The sequence below is a fragment of the Argopecten irradians genome, unplaced genomic scaffold (assembly GCF_041381155.1).
Source record: "Argopecten irradians isolate NY unplaced genomic scaffold, Ai_NY scaffold_0418, whole genome shotgun sequence".
Taxonomy (NCBI): Eukaryota; Metazoa; Mollusca; class Bivalvia; order Pectinida; family Pectinidae; genus Argopecten; species Argopecten irradians.
In genome coordinates this window covers 1-21,550 of record NW_027187885.1, presented here as the reverse complement: position 1 = coordinate 21,550, position 21,550 = coordinate 1, and the positions used below count along the sequence as shown (strand labels likewise).

At 33.8% G+C, this 21,550-nt stretch overlaps 1 long non-coding RNA gene and 1 pseudogene across 1 annotated transcript; both read left to right on the top strand.

Moving 5' to 3' along the window:
* Positions 1–5,983, top strand: part of LOC138312671 (uncharacterized) — a 30,178-nt pseudogene extending 24,195 nt beyond the window's left edge.
* A 3,277-nt stretch (positions 5,984–9,260) lies between these two features.
* Positions 9,261–15,736, top strand: LOC138312670 (uncharacterized). The gene is made up of 3 exons (XR_011207013.1): positions 9,261–9,345; positions 9,919–9,959; positions 10,242–15,736. It is a non-coding gene; the product is annotated as an uncharacterized lncRNA (long non-coding RNA).
* The last annotated feature ends 5,814 nt before the right edge of the window (positions 15,737–21,550 follow it).

Sequence of the window (21,550 nt, the reverse complement as noted above, 5' to 3'; positions counted from 1 at the left end):
ACAAAACGTTGACTTGGTAGATAAGAAATATCAATTTCGAGAGGAGTTTGATTTGCCTCTCATAGAAAATAGACTAAAAGTTTTACCGATACTTTTATAAATCTGGAGAATTCAATACGCATTTCTTTGTAAATTCTTTTAAATTCATATCACATATTATTTACCCTTAAAGTTCCTTCTTGTATTGCACTGAATTGAAAATTTTGCATTACATATTATATAAGAATACCAAATTATATAGCCATGTATTTTCAAAAAGGATGCGTTGATGGGAAGTACGGCGATAGCTGTGATATGGACTGCTCCGTTAACTGTAAAGATGGATTGTGTGACGGGAACACAGGGTACTGTAATGGTGAGTAAACACATAGATTGTGTGTACGGGAACACAGGGTACTGTGATGGTGAGTAACATATATTGTGTAATGGGAACACAGGGTACTGTGATGGTGAGTAACATATATTGTGTGATGGGAACACAGGGTACTGTGATGGGTGAGTAACACATAGATTGTGTGATGGAAACACAGGGTACTGTAATGGTGAGTAACACATAGATTGTGTGATGGAAACACAGGGTACTGTAATGGTGAGTAACACATAGATTGTGTGATGGGAACACAGGGTACTGTAATGGTGAGTAACACATAGATTGTGTGATGGGAACACAGGGTACTGTAATGGTGAGTAACACATAGATTGTGTGATGGAAACACAGGGTACTGTAATGGTGAGTAACACAGATTGTGTGATGGGACCACAGGGTACTGTAACGGTGAGTAACACATAGATTGTGTGATGGTAACACAGGGTACTGTAATGGTGAGTAACATATATTGTGTAATGGGAACACAGGGTACTGTGATGGTGAGTAACACATAGATTGTATGATGGAAACACAGGGCACTGTAATGGTGAGTCATATCATCAAAAAAAGATGATGCGTTGTTCATTTATATTGCTTACACTACAACATAGACAAACTTGGTTTGATAAGGTATGGGATTTAATTTTTGTTACAGTACATTAAGATGTATAAGATGTACCCTCATGAAACAAACAAAATGAGACTAACAATTCCTTTCATGTTTCATTTACATAATGAAATAATAAAAAAAACATGAAAAAAAAATTCAAACAATTGGGTTAATCAAATTTGTGTTTCTATTATTCTATATTATTTTAAATATTCACAAAATGTTCGATTTTCTGTACAAATCATACGGCTAATGAGAGCACAGTAAACTACGTAAACTACAATGTCAAATTCCTTTATATATCTTCTAGCGAACCAGCTTTGGTTCTGACTCAAATTTGAATGAATATGATATTGTAATGTAAGCAAATAAATTGTGATTATATACACTGCGATACCATTTAATATTTCAAAACCCAATGCGATGTTTAATTATTGCTTTGTTTAGAGTGCACGGATGGGAAGTTCGGGACCACTTGTGAGCTAGATTGTTCGATGAACTGTAAGGACAGATTGTGTGTTAAGGACACCGGATTATGCACAGGTAAGCACTGGTAAATAGATGAGATGTCCCCTCCCTTCTAAAAGTATCCTTATCCAGATACATGGAGGTGGGACCTATTCCGTATTCGCAAATTACAGAGTTAGCCCCCTTGCAGGTAGGTATCCATTGTGACGTCATCATTTTGTGAGCTCAATTTACGTCGTTTCTCCCAATGGTATGTCATTACGCTTGCAAACACACGACTTTACAAGGACCGCAAGGGCAGATAACTCAGTAATATGCTGATTATCTATTTATTTTGATAAACTAAACTACAAAACTGTTGCTAAAAGATTTGTTATTGAAAAATATGAATAATTTTCATGTTATATAACCATGGGTGTAAGGTTATATTTATCAAATACAATGTACATTTTTAATGGAAATAGAAAGTAAACTTTAAATTTCGACATTATTTATTGATTGTGGCAACATGTGATGTTACAATAATATAATAATAATAATACACGTGTGTCTTACGGTAGTTATGGTTACACGTGTGTCTTACGGTAGTTATGGTTACACGTGTGTCTTACGGTAGTTATGGTTACACGTGTGTCTTACGGTAGTTATGGTTACACGTGTGTCTTACGGTAGTTATGATTACACGTGTGTCTTACGGTAGTTATGTAGTTTATGGTAGAGACTTAAACCACATATGAATAAGGGTAAGAACAATCGAAAAGTGTTGTTCTCAGTTTAAAAGAAAGGACACACATCTTAAAATGTTCGTCTTCTTACCGATTAAATCTTAAAAATATTTTGATATTGAATATATTTGATTATTTATAGCATAAATATTCAAATAAATAGGATATTCTATAAAGAGTAACAAAAGGACAAGAGCATTTGTTGTAACGTTGGAACACAAAACTGTGAAATACATTCTCATATGAGACTTGTTTCTATTTCAAACGGATAAATCCTAATAACTTACATCAGGCCACAACAAAGATAAACTGGGGTTTTGCCAACATATGCATAATATCGATGTTCTGGATATTTTTATAAGCAAATAGGCCAATATTTAGACATGTCGAAATGATTACTTGTATAAAGGATGATTAATACTATTTTTTTATACATATGAACAAACTATTTACAGTGCCATTCTTACTAATAAAACGTTCGTTTTTGAATCTTCATTTCTAAAGGATCTTAAACACATAAACTAATTGTTATTGAACTACATCTGGACTTGTTTACGGCATAAGTGCTACAACTACTTCCTCTTCCAAATAATTATCCGAAAACCGTTTGTAGTTTAAGCACTGGCCTAGTTTGCGTTAAGTAAATACATTAAGATACTCTAAATATGGTTTAGGAGACTAGATCTGACATCTGTATTCAAACTGAGTCCTCGCAAGACAGATGATATTACGACTTCAAATTGAAAACATTTGAACGGTTTGGTTTTTGTTTTGTTAATTATTACTCTGATTTTTGGTTTTCCGCATGCAACGTATCAACCGTATTAAAAACTAACATAGTAAATTAACAATATCTCCATATTTTTTTGTGGAAAAATGAACCCCACTTTTTTTAAAAACTGACTTTTTACGATACACATATTTGAAATCATTCGTCATGCGAAATGTTATAGATGTATTGTTGTTTCTGTATTTCCAGAGTGTGTTGCTAATAAATTCGGTACTGCATGCGACCAAAATTGTCCTGCAAACTGTCAGAACGGTTTATGTAACAAATACACCGGGTATTGTGTTGGTAAGTAGTTATACAATATACAAAGCGTGTCTCGTAGGCTTTGACATGTTTACCATTGTACCATGTTTATTCTTTCTGTTGATGGAACCAATTTGTTTCACATTTCTTAATACGTCGAATTGCGTTCTTACACGTTAATGCAATTTAGTTGCTTAACAAAAAAATCTTTATTCATATAATTTTTTGACGATATAAAACAAATAAATAATGTACACAAACACCATCATTAACCAAATAGGTAGGGGCATTAAGAATTGTAACCTGCTGGTCCTTTTTGTATGATACGTAAAAGAGGCCACTAAATTTAGGATCTTCCTAAACTGACTTGTATCTTTTACTAAAGCTTCCCTTGGCACCGCATCAATTTTGGCCTTGAGTTTAGCGTTACGCCCCTGTGAGAAAAAGCTCTGGGTTCTGTCCCCGTGGCCCGAGACACACCAAAGTCTTTAAAAGTGGTAGTGTTTCTGCACCTGCTTAGTCGCTCATCATACAGGGAGTGGGACGACTGGTTTAGCCCGTTGTCAGTTATACATGTGACCGTTTGTAGGGAATGTTTGCTTGGTGTCTTCGTCGGCATGCTTCACGAGAACGGTTGGGTAGCCATAGTCGTCCCAGTCATACCGATCCAATGATCCCTTATCCTTATCCCATATACATGGAGGTGGGCTCCCTTATTCCGTATTTCAAATTAACATATTTAGCCTCCTTGCGGTAGGTATCCTATTGTGACGTCATCATTTTCGTGAGCTCAATTTACGTCGTTTTCTCCCAATCGTATGTCATTTACGCTTGTGCAAACACACTGACGTACACAATTCATCAACCTACCGCAAGGGCAGAATAACTCAGTAATATGCCAGATTATCTATTCTATTTTGATAAACATAAAACTACAAAAAACTGTTGCTAAAATGATTTGTAATTGAAAAATATGCAATAATTTTAATTTATAATTTATAACCATGGGAGTAAGGTTATTTTTTATCACATACAATGTACATTTTTAATGGAAATAGCAAGAAAACTTTAAATTTCGACATTATTTATTGATCTGTGGCAACATGTGATGTTACAATAATATTTTTTATCATGTGTGTGTCATTACGGTGAGTCTATGGACATAACGTCACTTCAACAAATTATAATGGTCCACTTACACAGAGTGGATAAGTTAGATATATTAATATACGATGCAACATAAATAGAAGATATCACAGATCAGTCGAGATAAAGTCAATAAGCAACTTTTAGTTACATTATCATATGTGCTATCGTCTTTTAACAAACTTTAAACAAATACAAGAAACAAATCAAAATATATCACCAGACGGAAACAAGATTTGACAATTAAAATAAGGACTATATCCGGATTACAAAAACTTGTATTTTCCTCATATTAATTCAACTTGTTTAGACTTAAAATTTGATCTGACAACGGCCTTTGGACGTAGATTCTGTTGAGAAGACTTAACCACATTTGATTAAGGACACAAAGACACGAGCGTTTTGTAAACGTTTGACAGCAAAACTGTTAAGATACATTCCATATGTGGCCTGTTTCTATCACGATCATATAAACTAACTTTTAGGTCCACACAAAGTTAAACGTTTTTTTTGCCGACAAATGCAAGATAACGATGGTTTGATATTTTTATAATTAAATAGGCAGTATTTGACATTCGACAATTATTTAATTGTATAAAAAGATGATTAATACCAAATCTTATTACATATGAACAAAATTTCCATTCGATTCTTACTTGGCTAAACGTCCGTTTTGAATCTTGAATTTCTAAAGTTCTTAAAACACCTTTAACTAATGTGTTGGTTGAACTACATCTGGGACTTGTTTACTGCATAGTGCTTACATTTACTTCCCGCCAAATATTCCATCTGAACCGTTGTAGTTTATAGCATGGCGCTTGTTGCGTTTAAGTAGAATACATTAATTATTAAAAATATGGTTAGGAGCTAGATCTGACATCTGTAATTCTAACTGAGTACCCCGCAATGCTGACTGATGTATTAGGCTACTTCAGTTGAAACATTTAGTTTTTTTGGTTGGTTAATTACTCCTTGTTGTTGGTTTTCCGCTATGAACGTATCAACCATAGTATAACTAACCATGAGTATTTACAATATCTCAATATTTTTTGGGAATAATGACATTTTTTTAAAACTGACTTTTACGAACACATAATATGAAATCATTCGTCAATGCTAAATGTATAGGTGTGTGTTTGTTTCTGTATTTCGCAGAAGGTTGTGTGCTATAATAATTTCGTTACTCTGCATGCGACCGAGATTGTCCCTGCAAACTGTCAGAACGGGTTTTATGTAACAAATACACCGGGGTATTGTGTTGGTAAGTTAGGTTATACAATATACAAAGCGTGTCCTCGTAGGACTTGTGACATGTTTACCATTGTACCATAGTTTATTCTTTCAGTTGAATGGAAAACCAATTTGTTTCACATTTTCTTAATACGTCGAATTGCGGTTTCTTACAACTTTAATTTTTGCAAATTTTGTTATTTGAAAAATTCTTTATTCATATAATTTTGACACTATAAAACAAATAATAATGTGCACAAAACACAATTATAAATTAACCACATTATTTATCATTTTCGTTACATATTACTACAATATATGCATATAAACCCATTTTTAATTTGACAGACTGCGTTTGCCGGGACGTATGGCAAGCACGTCGTGTGGCCACGATTGTTCAGTGAACTGTAAGGATAGAGTGTGCAACCAAGACCACTGTGGACACTGTATAGGTAGTAGTCCCTCATACAAATAATATAATAACTGATAATGTGATATGCCAATATCGGGTGTCACCTTCACACCGCCCAAGGTTTTATGAACATTTACATTGTTTGGTAAACGCGGTAAAAGTGAATTTTATTAATTGCTACAAACAACTTTTAAATAACATAATTTCTATTTACATATCACCTGTTTTAAGAATGTACTATAGGGAAATTGGGTGATAGTTGTGCACCAGAGACTGTCCTGTAACTGTCGGGGACCGGATGCACAATGGGACAACGCCAGATTGTGTAGGTACGATCAAGGGGACGTATAAGAGAAGGATAAGTCACACTTGGGTATTGGGAGAGTACAAAACATAGGAGCTTTTGTGTTTGTTGCACTGACCGTGACGTGACGTTGGGCGACAACGAATGATTTTCCTTTGATATCCGCCGGCGCAGTCTTTTATTGAAGACTTACTGAACTGAGGGGGTTATCGTCTTACTTTCTGAAGTGAGGCCGGCACTTCATGAGCTGTCGTATATTTTTTAAACGAAATTTGAAGACATATCTTCTAAATTTTCCGTCTTTAAAGCAAGTATATAACGTTGTGATATTTTAAATAACCTTTACCTTGGTGTTTACGTTTGACTCGATAAGGAACAAGTATTTGTTGACGAAAAAAGGTTTTTATTTCCCGATTCATATACGTCTCGCGTGGGGATTAGTAATGTAAAGAGACCGGCAGGAATCCTTCTCTCCCTTAAAATAATCCTTGGTACGATTGATTAAGACCGCTTAATCATAAACTCAATCGACAAAGTAATGCCAAATTTTGTTTAATACAGATAAATTCTATGTTCTTAAAAAAAAAAAGAAAAAAAAAGACACGAAACAAATAACGGGTTAGGTAAGTTAAGAAAACATAATGCTAAAATGATATTTGACACTAAATATTAAAAAACAATTTTTGTTATGTTTTTCTTGAATACAAGCAAGAATATGTATCTTACATTTTCACTTTTTAAGGATGTAAGGGACTGGGAGATATGGAACCTACATTGTAACCTCTGTAATGCCCCGTGACGTGTAAAGACTTCGTGTGTGTGATCACAACAAACTGGCCAGTGCTTAGGTAAAGTGACATTCATTGATAAACATAAAAAAATATGTCGTCTAAAATATGACATTTCTAACCCCAATACGCTAACTTTTTCGGTAAAAAAATTAATCAGGAAAAATTCCGAAGATAATTTTCTTTCAGCTAATCATATTCATATGAAACCAAATGATAAACATTGGTGACCAAGGCAAAATATTGTAATCAAAGTAAATGTTTTATTAACTAGATATTTAAAATTTATATAGATTTGTTTACGCCGGAAAGTACGGAGTCGGCGTGTGTAGCAGTGATTGTCCAGGGGTTCTGTGTAATGACAACATAAATGTAAAAAGGAAGAATGGAACGCTGTATTTAACCCACCAGATACTTTAATGAGTGGATGTCTATAGTTACGGAACAAACATTTGTAACAAAGAAAGATGGACTCTGTCATAACCATAGGGAAGGTACGTGTGTGGATGTCTAATAGTTACTAACAACAATTTGTTAACCAAAGAAGACTGGACAACCAAGGGAAGGTACGTGTCTGCAACAAAGGAAGATGGACAATGTCTAACTCAGAGGTAGGTACATGTGTGGATGTCTATAGTTACTGACAACATCTGTAACAAAGGAAGATGGACAATGTCAACCAGGGTAGGTACATGTGTGGATGGTTACTGACAACATCTGTAACAAAGAAGATGGAAACTGTCTAACCAGGGTAGGTACATGTGTGGATGTCTATAGTTACTGACAACATCTGTAACAAAGAAGATGGACAATGTCTAACTCAGGGTAGGTACAAGGTGGATGTCTATATAGTTACTGACAACATCTGTAACAAAGAAGATGGACAATGTCTAACCAGGGTTAGGTACATGTGTGGATGTCTATAGTTACTGACAACATCTGTAACAAAGAAGATGGACAATGTCTAACTCAGAGTAGGTACATGTGTGGATGTCTATAATTACTGACAACATCTGTAACAAAGAAGATGGACAATGTCTAACTCAGGGTAGGTACATGTGTGGATGTCTATAGTTACTGACAACATCTGTAACAAAGAAGATGGACAATGTCTAACTCAGGGTAGGTACATGTGTGGATGTCTCTAGTTACTGACTGACAACATCTGTAACAAGGAAGATAGACAATGTCCAACTCAGGGTAGGTACATGTGTGGATGTATATAGTTACTGACAACATCTGTAACAAGGAAGATGGACAATGTCTAACCCAGGGTAGGTACATGTGTGGATGTCTATAGTTACTGACAACATATACTGTAACAAGGAAGATGGACAATGTCTAACCCAGGGTAGGTACATGTGTGGATGTCTATAGTTACTGACAACATCTGTAACAAAGCAGATGGACAATGTCTAACCCAGTGGTAGGTACTGATGTGTGGATGTCTATAGGTAATGTATTTTATATTTCTGACAAACATATGTAACAAGGCAGATGGACGCTGTCTAACCCAGGAGGTACATGTGTGGATGTCTATAGTTACTGATAAACATCTGTAACAAGGCAGATGGACACTGTTAACCCAGGGTTACATGTATGTATGTCTATAGTTACTGACAATCTGTACTTGCAGATCACAGTCTTTTCAAGGGAATTTCATTTGCCTAGATTTCTATATGTTATATTTATTGTCAACATTTGTAAAAGGCAGATGGATTTTTTCAGAAACTAGGCTGTTGTTATGCATAAAAAATGTAAATAACACTCGATTAAGATATTGAAAATATAACGGCAATTGTCGAATGTTTGGAGAATTTTACTCGAAGTCACTTTTTCGTAACTAATTTCAAAATGGCGTGATATCGTAGTTTATAATATTGAATGATGTTTTTGTGCGGAATGAAAAAAAAAATACTTGGTTGCGTCCGTGATATATTCATATTACATATTATATATTACAGATACATCCAACGTTGAGAGTCACCAGGTGAAGTAAAATTAAAATGATGGCTGTTGATTGGCGATCTGTTATACATCCAAAATTGTATCAGTACTTAATTATTCATATTCGTTTGCATTCGTTTGTCGAATCCAAATAGTTCTAATAATATTATTCCTGATAACTTTATTTTAGATAATGATATACTATTTTAAATCACACATTTGTTGTATTACAGTTGATTCTAGCGTCATTATAATAGCCGTGCTAGCTGTTGTCTGTGGACTACTGGCTGCAATTATTTGTATCTGTTGGCTTCGGTAAGTATTTAACTTCGGTTTATGATGGTATTTGTTTTGCATTATCTATGAATGATATTAATCAGATCAATTTCCCAAAGTCCGTCCATTACTAGTGTAAGTTCAAGTTCTTGAACTTAAAAGTCCCCATATCCAAGCATTACCGAAGTTAAGGAAAGTTCCTTTTGTATTGAATTCCTATATATCACATATTTATTCATATCATTGTTTATGAATAGTAACATGCTCTTTCATCCAATGCTTTACATACCGATTCCTGTAATATATTACCTACATATCAACCAAGAATGATAGACATGATATACATTTATCATATTATATTTTGGTTATTTTGTTTATAGTATTTTTACAACATTTAAGCGTCTCATTTAAACCAATTTGTTGTAATATTGATATTAATATGTAGAAGTAAGTAGAGATACTTTGCTGAAAAATCTTATATAATTTTTTATACGTTTCCGTTTAATATGTGAGACAGCATAGACTCCTGTATACCTCCATAAAAAACCAACATGTTGGTATTGATAAACTCGTGTACATGTTTATATAGAAAACCTCTCTTCCTCTTGACAGAAACAAGGACAAAGAAAAGAAATCGCCCAATAAAACTACAGGTAGGCAAAACGAACCAGCATTGTTTGCATTAACTCTAGATGATAAAACCATGTTTAATAAGTGATTACAAAATTCTGTAACATATTAATATATACATACTTTAAAACGGATTCCCTTGTAATTTTGAAAAAAATAACTTCTTTTACAAAATTTTTTTTCTTTGTGAACATGCAATGTACATGTATGCTGTAGTGAGCGTAAATTGAGCCTGAATTTAACGGGCATTCATCACCTGTGATTTAACCCAATTATCTGAACCTTTTTGCATGGTTTTCTTGCAGACCAGTCCGGCCTTGACACTGGGTATACGACTATTGACCGCGGTGACGTAGAACCTCCCAACGTGTATGAAATGGTTGTTATGCAATAAGAAAGAGATACAGGAATGTGTATTATTCTCCCAACGACAAAACTTTACTGGGGATAACAATGTAAACAGATTCAACAAAATCCGTTTGGCAATCGAACCTGGATCTACTGCGTGATAAACCAACGGTTTTACAAAGAGGGACAAGGACCCAATATTCAACACTATGAACAAGTCATTCTGATACGCTCCTACACATTATGAAGTTTAAATAGTGTCATTTGTCTTGTTTTTTTATGTACTTATTATATACAACGACGGTCTAATGAGAATGGCTGACCATGATTGTACTCTGTAGAAAACACCACGACCTTCAATGTCAAAAAGATTAAGCAGTGTAAGCATACATGCAGACTAAATTAAGGCCTTCCGCAGTGACCTGCACGGATATACCTGTATATATAATCTACATAACTTTTAATGTATAACTACCAGACACAGCTCTTACCAATGATTCATCTCTTTGTCCCGTACCAATATATGGAAACAAAAAAGTACTTCCTTGTAGCGATTAGGTCCATATCAAATGTAAATATGGCGAAGAGCAGAAACCGTCAAAGCAGAGAATGTACTTTCTTTATCTTAGTCCTCATATTTGCCACTGTGAGGTTTGTAGGTAGGTAATATATGTAAAACAACGAGGAACATTTTATTGTGTTACCTGACTCTCTATATAAATGTAAATGAAGTAATTTCACCTATTGACCGGTCAATAATTTGACTGTTGACGGGGGCGGAACGTTTGTATGCGTTTATTGTTGACGTCTCAGTTAAATGATATAGCATCATAAATACCGGTATTCTTTCGGCGAAAGTCTTTCTCAAAAGAAGCTCAGTGATAAGTTTAAGATTGCGGTTCTGGTAACAAAACCTCCGGCCTCGGGAAACTGTCCATCGGGTTGGTCCCAACACCTCGGGAAAGAGTTTTGACTGTTGGCTGAAAAGGCATGTTCATTTTGTTACTTCAGACTTTAACAGTAATCCATCATTGGAACAGACAAATACAAGAGGTCTGGCTTCAAACGGTGGTATTTAAGTGACAGGATATTTTTTCTGTATATCTTGAGGATTGATAACCCAAATGACATGCAGTCATACATGTGAAACTCCAAAGACTTGCTCATCTAAGTATATTGAATTGATAAAAGTTTATAACAAAGTCTTTTAGATATATGAATTACTTACACAAACAAACTTCTCATACGTAAAATCAAACCACCTGATAACTCTTGGTGACCTACTGGTCGCTAAATCCATCATGACAATTATATTTCTTGTTGAAGACGTTTTTAAATCTACACTTATGATACTTGCTATGTACAAATTTAATACATATTTATTGTATTTGTGAATGTATCTGTGGATGCAGAAGGTATATAATTATGATGGTTATGTAGATCTATTGTTGCTCTGAATGGGTAGTTGCATGTTTCATTATTACCCACAGACGGAATATCCTTGTATGTATCTTAACAGCTAGACTTACATAAACGTTTGATGTTATATCCAAGTAAATGGAGCATTGTGTTCGTTAACATTTGAACTGACACTTCAAAGACACTGATCGAGCTCGTGAGCTGCAGATATTTGCTAATTATATTTATTAGCGCGTCGTGCCATAATGGTGCCACAGTTGCAGCCGTAAAATATCGAATTTGATTATTACATTTTTCAAAGAGAAGGTTTTATAGTAAAAAAAACCATATATGGTATTTTCACCAGAGTGAAAACATCACTTTTGACCTACCAGAAAACAGCATCCGCAGTGAAAATATTGTTTTGAGAAGAAAGTCGTTTAAAAATAGAAAAAAAATATCCTAAATTTAGTTACCTCTTACGAACATGCAATTGGGGCAGCTGGTGCAATTCTAACGCCCTATCTGCAGGGCAGATTAAGTCGTTCATACTTTTACTAAAGGTCGCCTTATTTTAATGTTGCGTGTCGATTTGAGAAATGAATATGATAATATCTTCCTTACAAAAGATTTCGACATATATAATTTCAAAGTAAAATACCATTAATATTTTAACGATGTATAACACATTATATTAAGGATGATACATCCGGTATAAGTACGGTCTGTGTTACAAAAAAGAAACACGCATATATATGGGTATTGCCATCGATGAAACAGATAACAAACTTTCAAAGTATCGGTTTCAATGACCTTTATACATTATTGCACTTAAGTTGTCATAAAAAGTATCTAAACTAGACTACATTAAGCATTGCTAATGTGAACCATGTACAATTGTAATACGGATATTTACGCACACATGTCATCAATCCAAAATCTTTGTAACATCATTATGACATAGCACTCTATGAACTAATATATCATCAATCATCAGGCTTTTTATAAAGAATTGTCTGTTACGATATTAACAAAATTGTATTGTTTTTGAGACTTTATATGAGAGTGTTAATGAATGAATCCATTATGCTATATACGGTATTACATATATATCGTTTTAATATTTATTGCCTTGAGACTCAACTACAGCTATCTAGATTAGGAAAGAGATATCAAATTGAAATGAAAATAAACAAAAAACGAAGGTAGTGTATATGACTGTATCTATGACTGATATAGAATTTCCCAGCAAGTGTTTTTAAAAAATGTTCATTATATACCCTATTGTGTGATTGTAACAATATCCTATTCAGAACACACCGTACACTGAAGATCTGAAGATTGGAGATACTCATGACCGACGATACTTGACCCACACAAATCGTAGGCTACTTCCTAGTAGTACATTGGAATATGGCGAGGAGGTACAGATACACGTAAAGAAATCCTTGATTAAAGCATCGAGGATATCGATATGATGCTTGACGTACGTACACACCGATGATTGATTATTACAAACATTGTGTTGTGTGTTGCTAACCGAGTAAATTTAGATACATTTATTACAATACCGTAACACGTTTCAACATGTGGAAGAAAGAATTTATTTTTGATATTATAAAAGATCAAAATATTGAAATATTAAGCAGAACAAACTATTTTTTAAGACAGTGCGGTCGCTTTCAATTTTTAATCGATATACGAATAGATACACCGATATAGATATATAATTAGCCATGCCTTTGGTTTGATGGTTATGCAATACCTGGACCAGGGTGTTGTTTACCTGTACACAACGCCATTCATCGAACTCATCTGTAATTACCTGGCCGCGGGCAATTTGCTATTCGGTGGACTATATCGGGTATTTGGTATTGTCTTACTGTCAATCAGGTTAGGACATCCGTTAATTGGATTGTGATTTGAATTATGGAAACCCCGTACATCTAGGATCTAGGTTTTTTATTGTCACCTCCATTTTTAAAATGAAGATGTAAAAGCAAATGGAAATAAAATATCCCTGATCATACCTAAAAATATGTATTACGCACACACATATATACATTTGTATGTCGTACACGGGTAAAACAATAATGGAAGTTGACTTATTCAGAAACAAAAATGGTTCTAAGAACTATTTCAACTAAAGATTTAACCTTAAAAATTATTCCAGTCAAGTACTGTGAAAACGGAATCATGGCATATAGCAATCTTATGTACTTTCTAAGGTATTAGTAAGAATTCTAAGCATGCATTTTCACCGTTTCCAATCTACATGTTAGTCATAAAAGAAGGGTTACAGCATTACCACACTAAATATACTTATTCAAATATCACTAAGTATGTTCATATATCACATTATTTAAATCTCGGTGTGATATACAAAAGGATCGACAATGAATAGGCTATTTTAAGGATTTAGAATAATTTTGAAATAATGATTTTGTTTTTAAATCTGCACTTATACTGTAATTTAAAAAAACATACATCAGAAATATCATTGATGTATTTCTGCTTTTTAGTAAACGTTATGGATAAAGTTTCAAAGGCAACAATATAGATATTCATATTATTTTCGGTATAATATCGGTACTGTTACTCCAATATCACATAACTGACAACCATCCACATTTTATTTTGACTCAAAAACTGTGCCGTGTTTGCATCGTTATGGCAGAAGTTTGAAATAAAAACACGCATTCTAGATATATTCATGCTTATTTTTGTGATTTTACTCGTAAAAAGATAGTGTTACATTATACTGGGTTTTTTTTCATTACACAGATATTTACATAATATGCTATCTAAATCTCAGTCCAGACTGATCCGAACATCATTTTGATATCGCTATCAAATTTGACTGATTATCTAATCTAAAGTTAGATATATGCTTATTTGAATGTTTGAAATGGTGTAAATGGAATGTTTTGAAACTGAAATTAACTACATCATAAGCTATAATAAACATTTACTAGAAAAACTCAAATTGTAGATCTAACGTACACGTATATGTGCTGTATAGATGTATAGTACTAGGCTTACCTTGTGTAGCCGCGGACTACTGTGACATCACAAGACCACGTGACCGCCTAGCTCATTATCTCTGAACCGTAGTCGACACTACCCGTAAATTACGACCAAAACCAACCGATAGCGCTAAAAGCTAGGAAATAAGAATGGATGTGCTCATTCTAAAAGACACAAAACGTTTCGGAAAGTGTCATAGTATTTACGGAATGACAGGCTTACCTTAGTTTTAATTTGATACCATATAGCTATTAGTTGGCGTTTTGCCGTAATAATTCAGTTTGAGACGCTACTAGTCAACAAAATTTCGAACATGAAAATGGATTATTTTGAAGTCCCACTTAGATATTCACCCAACCTTAATTTCAAATTTGTTAAGATCTAAATCATCAATAGCCAATGTCACCAAGACATCAGGAAACTGTTAGTAGTGTCGGCGGTTTGGAAAACAATAACAGTCATATGCCCTGTATACGCATCCGATGTTTTGTAAACCAAATGATGGTATAACAATAATTCTCTTTTGCATTTCTATATATTTTTGTTGTTGTTTTTACTGATTGACAAGAGATAAAATACAAAATTGTTACTAATTTGCGTCTTCAAGCCAAATATGAAAAATTTGCTGACAAATCACCATTTTTGAGCTTAAATTCTTATTTTTTCATTTTCTACGTACAAACCACTACATATATTGGATTATCCAATCCTAATATGTATTTGTTGTTCTATTGTGGTCATTTTGATACCTCATTTGTCTACTTCAGTTGAAAAATGTCAATGTTATGACTATTTTTCATTTTTTAGTGAAATTCGAGATTGCGGCCATTTTGATGACGTCATAATCGGAACTAATACAATGTTAACATTGGTTTTTGTTGTTGTTGTTGTTGTTTAAACTGACTGATAAGTGGTCAAAAAACTGATTAGAAATAATAGTTTGCTGTTGAAAAACATTTTTGCTGCGTCAAGCCAAATATGAAAAATTTGCTAAAAAATTACAATTTTTGAGCTTAAAATCCGATTTGTTTTTATTTCCTGCGTAAAAATCACTACATATATTGGATTATTTGGTCCTGATATGTATTTTTCGTTCTATTGTGGTCATTTTGATACCTCATTTGTCTACTTCGGTTGAAAAATGTCAATGTAATGACTATTTTTCATTTTTTAGTGAATTTCTAGATGGCGGCCATCTTGATGACGTCATTACCGGAAGTTCATCCCAACTTATGCAATGTTAACATTTTGTTTGTGATCAGTGCATCATAAGGGTTAAGAAAAATATTGGTTTGGAGGTTTGGGGGGGGTGCATGTGGGACCCTCCTAGCCCATGGCCTATTACTACCACTTTCTGTTTGACAACTCGTCGACAGTAGCCATATTGAGGATAAAACTGAAACGTACGTCGATCTATCGGACGTTCTCTATTTCCATTCAATTAACGAGTAATATTGCTAAAAATGTTATAAGGGCTTTTCCCTAAGTGATGAAAAGACCTAGTGTTTTGTTAAGTTTCATATAAGGGCTTTCAAAAAGTGTTGAAAAGACCTATTGTTTTGTTAAGTTTCTTATTCTTATTATTCCTACCAGACAAACGTTAAGACATAGGTTAAAATTATTTCAGTTTGTTTAAGCCATTTATCTGAAGTTGTTTCATGAACAAAATCAAGTAGGTAAAAAATCCAATATGGACACCATGACGTAAAACCTAAAAAAAAAAACAAAGATGGCTGATTCAAAAAGTATATAAGTTATTTCATATCTGAAGATATCTTATAGTAGGGAAGGGACATATCTAACTTTTTTGTTACATGCTTACACAAAATATGCCTTGTTTAAAAGCTTGCTAGAGGACAAATTTTACTAAACGTTACTTTTTTTGACTTTTTTAAGATTTTTTTTTCATTATTCAATATTTTCTATTTTTTTGCGTTACATCGATGCAGTATGTAATACCAAAGAATTTGATATCTATTAATTTGAAATTGGTCCCCTTATTATTTTTATGATTTAATTAATACTCAACTAAGAAATGTTTGCAAATCGATACTTATATTTTAAACATCTCTTCTGAATTCACCAGTCCGATCAAGCCCAAACTAGCACAAAATATTTTCCTCATTACCGTATCTGACCAATTCTTGTTAAAAAGAAGTGTCGAATCAAATATGGCCACAATGACGTCACTTCCGGTTTAACCTAGTCCGCTAAACCTGCCTATATTATTAGTGGGTTTTTTTTGCCTAATATATTTTTTTGACCTAATATATAGTCAGCTCGCGGTACCTCTTCCAAATGTGAAATCGTAGGACAGATATGGCCTCCGCTACGTCAACGGCATATTTCTAATATATCGTCCATGCAATGCCGGGAAAACGTACACATACCTATTCATTGGGATGTTATGTACTCCACTGCCCCTATGTTATGTCCCATTTATGAAAACAACTCTGTACAATGAAATACTTCCGAGGCCCTTCTTTCACACTTTTTTAATAGCCGCTGTATACACATTTAGTAGAACAAACGGCAGCCAATCACCGTCGCTTCCGGTTTTATTTGTAAAAAACAACGTGTAGTTGAGATATAAACGAAATGCTAGCCATTAGATTTTATTATAGTGAAATTATGGTCGACATACAAGACATGTTGTCAAATATTCAAATTGAACACGACCATCGCTGGTATCGCATCACTTTCGCGATATTCACGTTGCATATACAAAAAAATAGTCATATAGTATGTGCATGGTAGCATTTTTTGATTAAAACAAACTTGCTTGTTTGAGCAAAACTGCACTGCGATGGTCAATATTTTAATTTGGATTTTATACCATGCACAATAACCGTTGTGATTTCCTAGAAAAGTATAAACATTTTAAACAACAAATGATTTATATAACTCTGAATGTAGTGTTACACTGGACTCCAGTATAACCCTGGTTGTTATAGGGATTGGATTTCGTTTTTATGTTAACCATGCTTGTATGGAGCAATTCCTCTAAGAATATATTCTATGGGGCGCGTTAGCGCCCCATATTAAATATATTCTTAGAGGAATTGCTCCATACAAGCATGGTTAACTCTATGGGGCGCGTTAGCGCCCCATATTGAATATATTCTTAGAGGAATTGCTCCATACAAGCATGGTTAACATTAAAAACGAAATCCAATCCCTATATTTACACTGACACGACTTTTTATTTATATTTTATGCAATAAAATCGTCATTTGAAAGTGACGTAATTATTCAATAAAAGTCGGTCAAAAGTGGGAGGAGCTTACTCAATTGAACAGCGAATGATGACGCTTCACGTAAGGTAGAATTATTCATCCGCGACGACAAAAAAGTTCAATATTTTAGTGTAAAATAAACATGACAATTAAAGTAAATTTCATAGATAATTTTATTTAATCAGATCAGAACTTTAAATATATATTCAATTTTGCTAAAAGTTAATATATAGCGTAATAACATAAAGAATTTGTACACGGCCACATGTGTGAACTCGGTGACCGTTATTGTGCAGCGAGGCGAAGCTGACGCACGCTTACACACTGGAGTTTGCCGAAGTTGTCGGACACCGATTTTCAAGTAACTCAATGTGTTTGAATTGTCGTCTGACTTGACGGTTTTACATCCTTGGGAGCCATGTGATTATATAATCTACGCTTAAATCCATATCGCCATCGATAGATGAAACAAATTCACTTGTGTTCGATGGATACAATGTATTTGTGGTGACGCGGAACTGTCAACACGTGGATTATTAGCGGTGCATGTTTTATAATACACATGATTAAATACTCAAAGAACAAAGACAAGAGGATATGTTTATAACTGACCTCTATCAGAGGGTCTCACACCCGTCTACCCCAAAGACTCGATCGTAGGACGAACATAGGCACAGAGGTAATGTTTACATTTGACATCCATCATTTTTAACAAAAATGAAAGCACGTCGCCACGGTCGGGATATTTTTCCGTTTCTTTATACAATTGTTAATTTAAAAATTGTTTGAATCATATATAAATATAAAACATGTATATATTGTTTACATTTTTCCAAAATTCTATGAAAAACAACAATATATACACGTAATGTTGCGTCAAAATGTAAACAAAGCCATGTGTTTCTTTTTTTTTTAAAGTAGTCCTTTTACGTTGCACAGAACATTTCCTTACGCAAGTTCAAAGTTCAATGTTACCATGCAGTTATGGTAAACAAAATCGGCTAGTATTAGCGTATAGTGACCAAGCCTAGCAAGTGTAAATATAACGATATAGAACACATCCATGATAAATACCATAGGAGGAGCAAAGTGGCGCTTTAATAACGCCAATACGTCTGACATAACCATTTATATTTGCTGATGACAAAGTTTCTTGTTCATATGTAACAAATACTAACTTGTCCTGCATTCAGTGTTCAGAAGGGTGAAATCATGTTTGTAGTTACGTGACTTTGAGTAAGGTTATCTCTTTCAGTGTGATTTCAGTGTGATTTCAGTGTGATTTCAGTGTGATTTCGGTATATCAATCATTAACTTATTAACTGTATATTCGGGTTGTCAGCGATAGTATTTTATCTATCATATTTCCATCATCGGGTAGCTTCTAATCTGTACCAATTAGATTGCAGTCATAATTTGGCTTAGTTGTGGTACAAATATATCCCAACAAACTGCTCCGAGTATGTAACAGCATTGGTAGTATATGGCGGAAGGCAGCAAGCTTACTGCGATCAACGGTGATCAACTGCAAACTTCAATTTATGGAAAACGTTCAAGAATGCCAGACGGGTTGCAGTTGATACAATATTCCGGTTCTACCAGTCTACACCGTTAGCAAGAAGCATTTGGATATTTACCATATTGCTTTTGTAAACAGAAAGTTTGCAAATATCATCCTGTTGTTTGTAGTTAAGTCTTTTTGAAGAGAGGGTTAAATCATGTAAGTCTCATATAATAAAACAGTTGTCGACCTATTTGCAGGTGGATACGGTGAGTTATCAACCCTCGAAAATGATATAACTAATGCAGAAGATGTGAAATTTTCTCTTATATCTGATTTGTAGTTAAAGCTGTGAAATTTTCTCTTATATCTGAATTGATTGCCCATTTGTAGTTAAAGCTGTGAAATTTTCTCTTATTATCTGAATTGATTGCCCATTTGTAGTTAAAGCTGTGAAATTTTCTCTTTTATCTGAATTGATTGCCCATTTGTGTTTTAAGCTGTGAAATTTTCTCTTTTATCTGAATTGATTGTCCATTTGTAGTTTAAGCTGTGACATTTTGTCTTATATCTGAATTGATTGCCCATTTGTAGTTCAAGCTGTGACATTTTTTCTTATATCTGAGTTATTTGCCCATTTTTAGTTTAAGCTGTGAAATTTTCTCTTATATCTGAATTGATTGCCCATTTGTAGTTTAGCTGTGCCATTTTTTCTTATATCTGAATTGATTGCCCATTTGTAGTTCAAGCTGTGACATTTTTTCTTATATCTGAGTTGATTGCCTATTTTAGTTTAAGCTGTGAAAGTTTCTCTTATATCTGAATTGATTGCCCATTTGTAGTTTAAGCTGTGAAATTTTCTCTTATATCTGAATTGATTGCCCGTTTGTTGTTAAGTTAGTTTGTTGTGATTTTATGTTGTTAATGAAGTGAAGGTAGGTAAATATGTGCATTGACCACAATAGTTTACACCCCAATATTAAACACACTGGAAATCGTTTTTGAAACAAATGCCAGAACTTATTTATACAGATAAATTTCTGCAAATATGTTCATACATCACACACAGCGTCGACTAAAGTTCCGTTTAGGAATAATGCATTTCTTAAATTTTCATTTGGTGAAGTAATGCAAGACTTAAATATGTATTCCAGTCGTCACTGTAACAAAAGTTCCTTTTAATTTAGATTTATGAATCATCACTTCTACAGTTATTATTGATTAAGCATAAGTCCTTATACAAATCTTATTATACTCATTTACAGGAGAGTTATATCCCCTTGAATGTACGTGATATATCAGCAGCTATTTCTAATATTCATTAGCTCACTTCATTCAGGATGTATAGATATGTATTTGTTTATTTTACATGTTGTTAAAAGGATGTGTTGTAATAACAAAGGAGATTGAAACTGAACGTTCATTGATGGATGGGGTTCTACGATCAATTAACTTTCAGTTTCAATTAACTTTGTTACATACATAATGTAGCCATTCACAAAATTCTATTAAAATTTTAATTTGATTTAATATGCTATAGATATTCTAATGAAATTATCGTGCTTCATATATTTTTTCTCCAGTCAGTAACTAATTCACCGGGATCTAATCACACAGTGCCTTACGCCTACAGTTTCGTTTAGGTAAATGTTCCTCCATACATGCAAAGGCACATTAAATGAGAATAATCTTAAGTAGAGATGATCAGATCGAATTGAGAATGAAAAATTATAAATGCAATTAAAATTACTTTTTAAATGTTTCAAAAGGAATAAACGTGTATCAAAATTTGAACTTTCTGCGTTTCTGTGTTCCATTATAAGTTTTGTAGTTATTTGTTATGTATATATTTTTCACTGGGCGTTTGCCTTTTGTTTTGTTGTATGGGTGTTTCGCCTCATTATCGACCTGTTTCATGGAAATACTAAGTCGACCTAAGTAGAAATGATATGTTATCTGATAGTACTGAGTTTTAATTTAATCATGCGTTCTCGTTATTGCATAATATAATGAAAAGACATTCAGCGCAGCAAGAACAGAACCGAAATTCGGGTCGCAAAAATTGTAAATACATGTATTGCGCAATCAGCCACTAAGAATGACT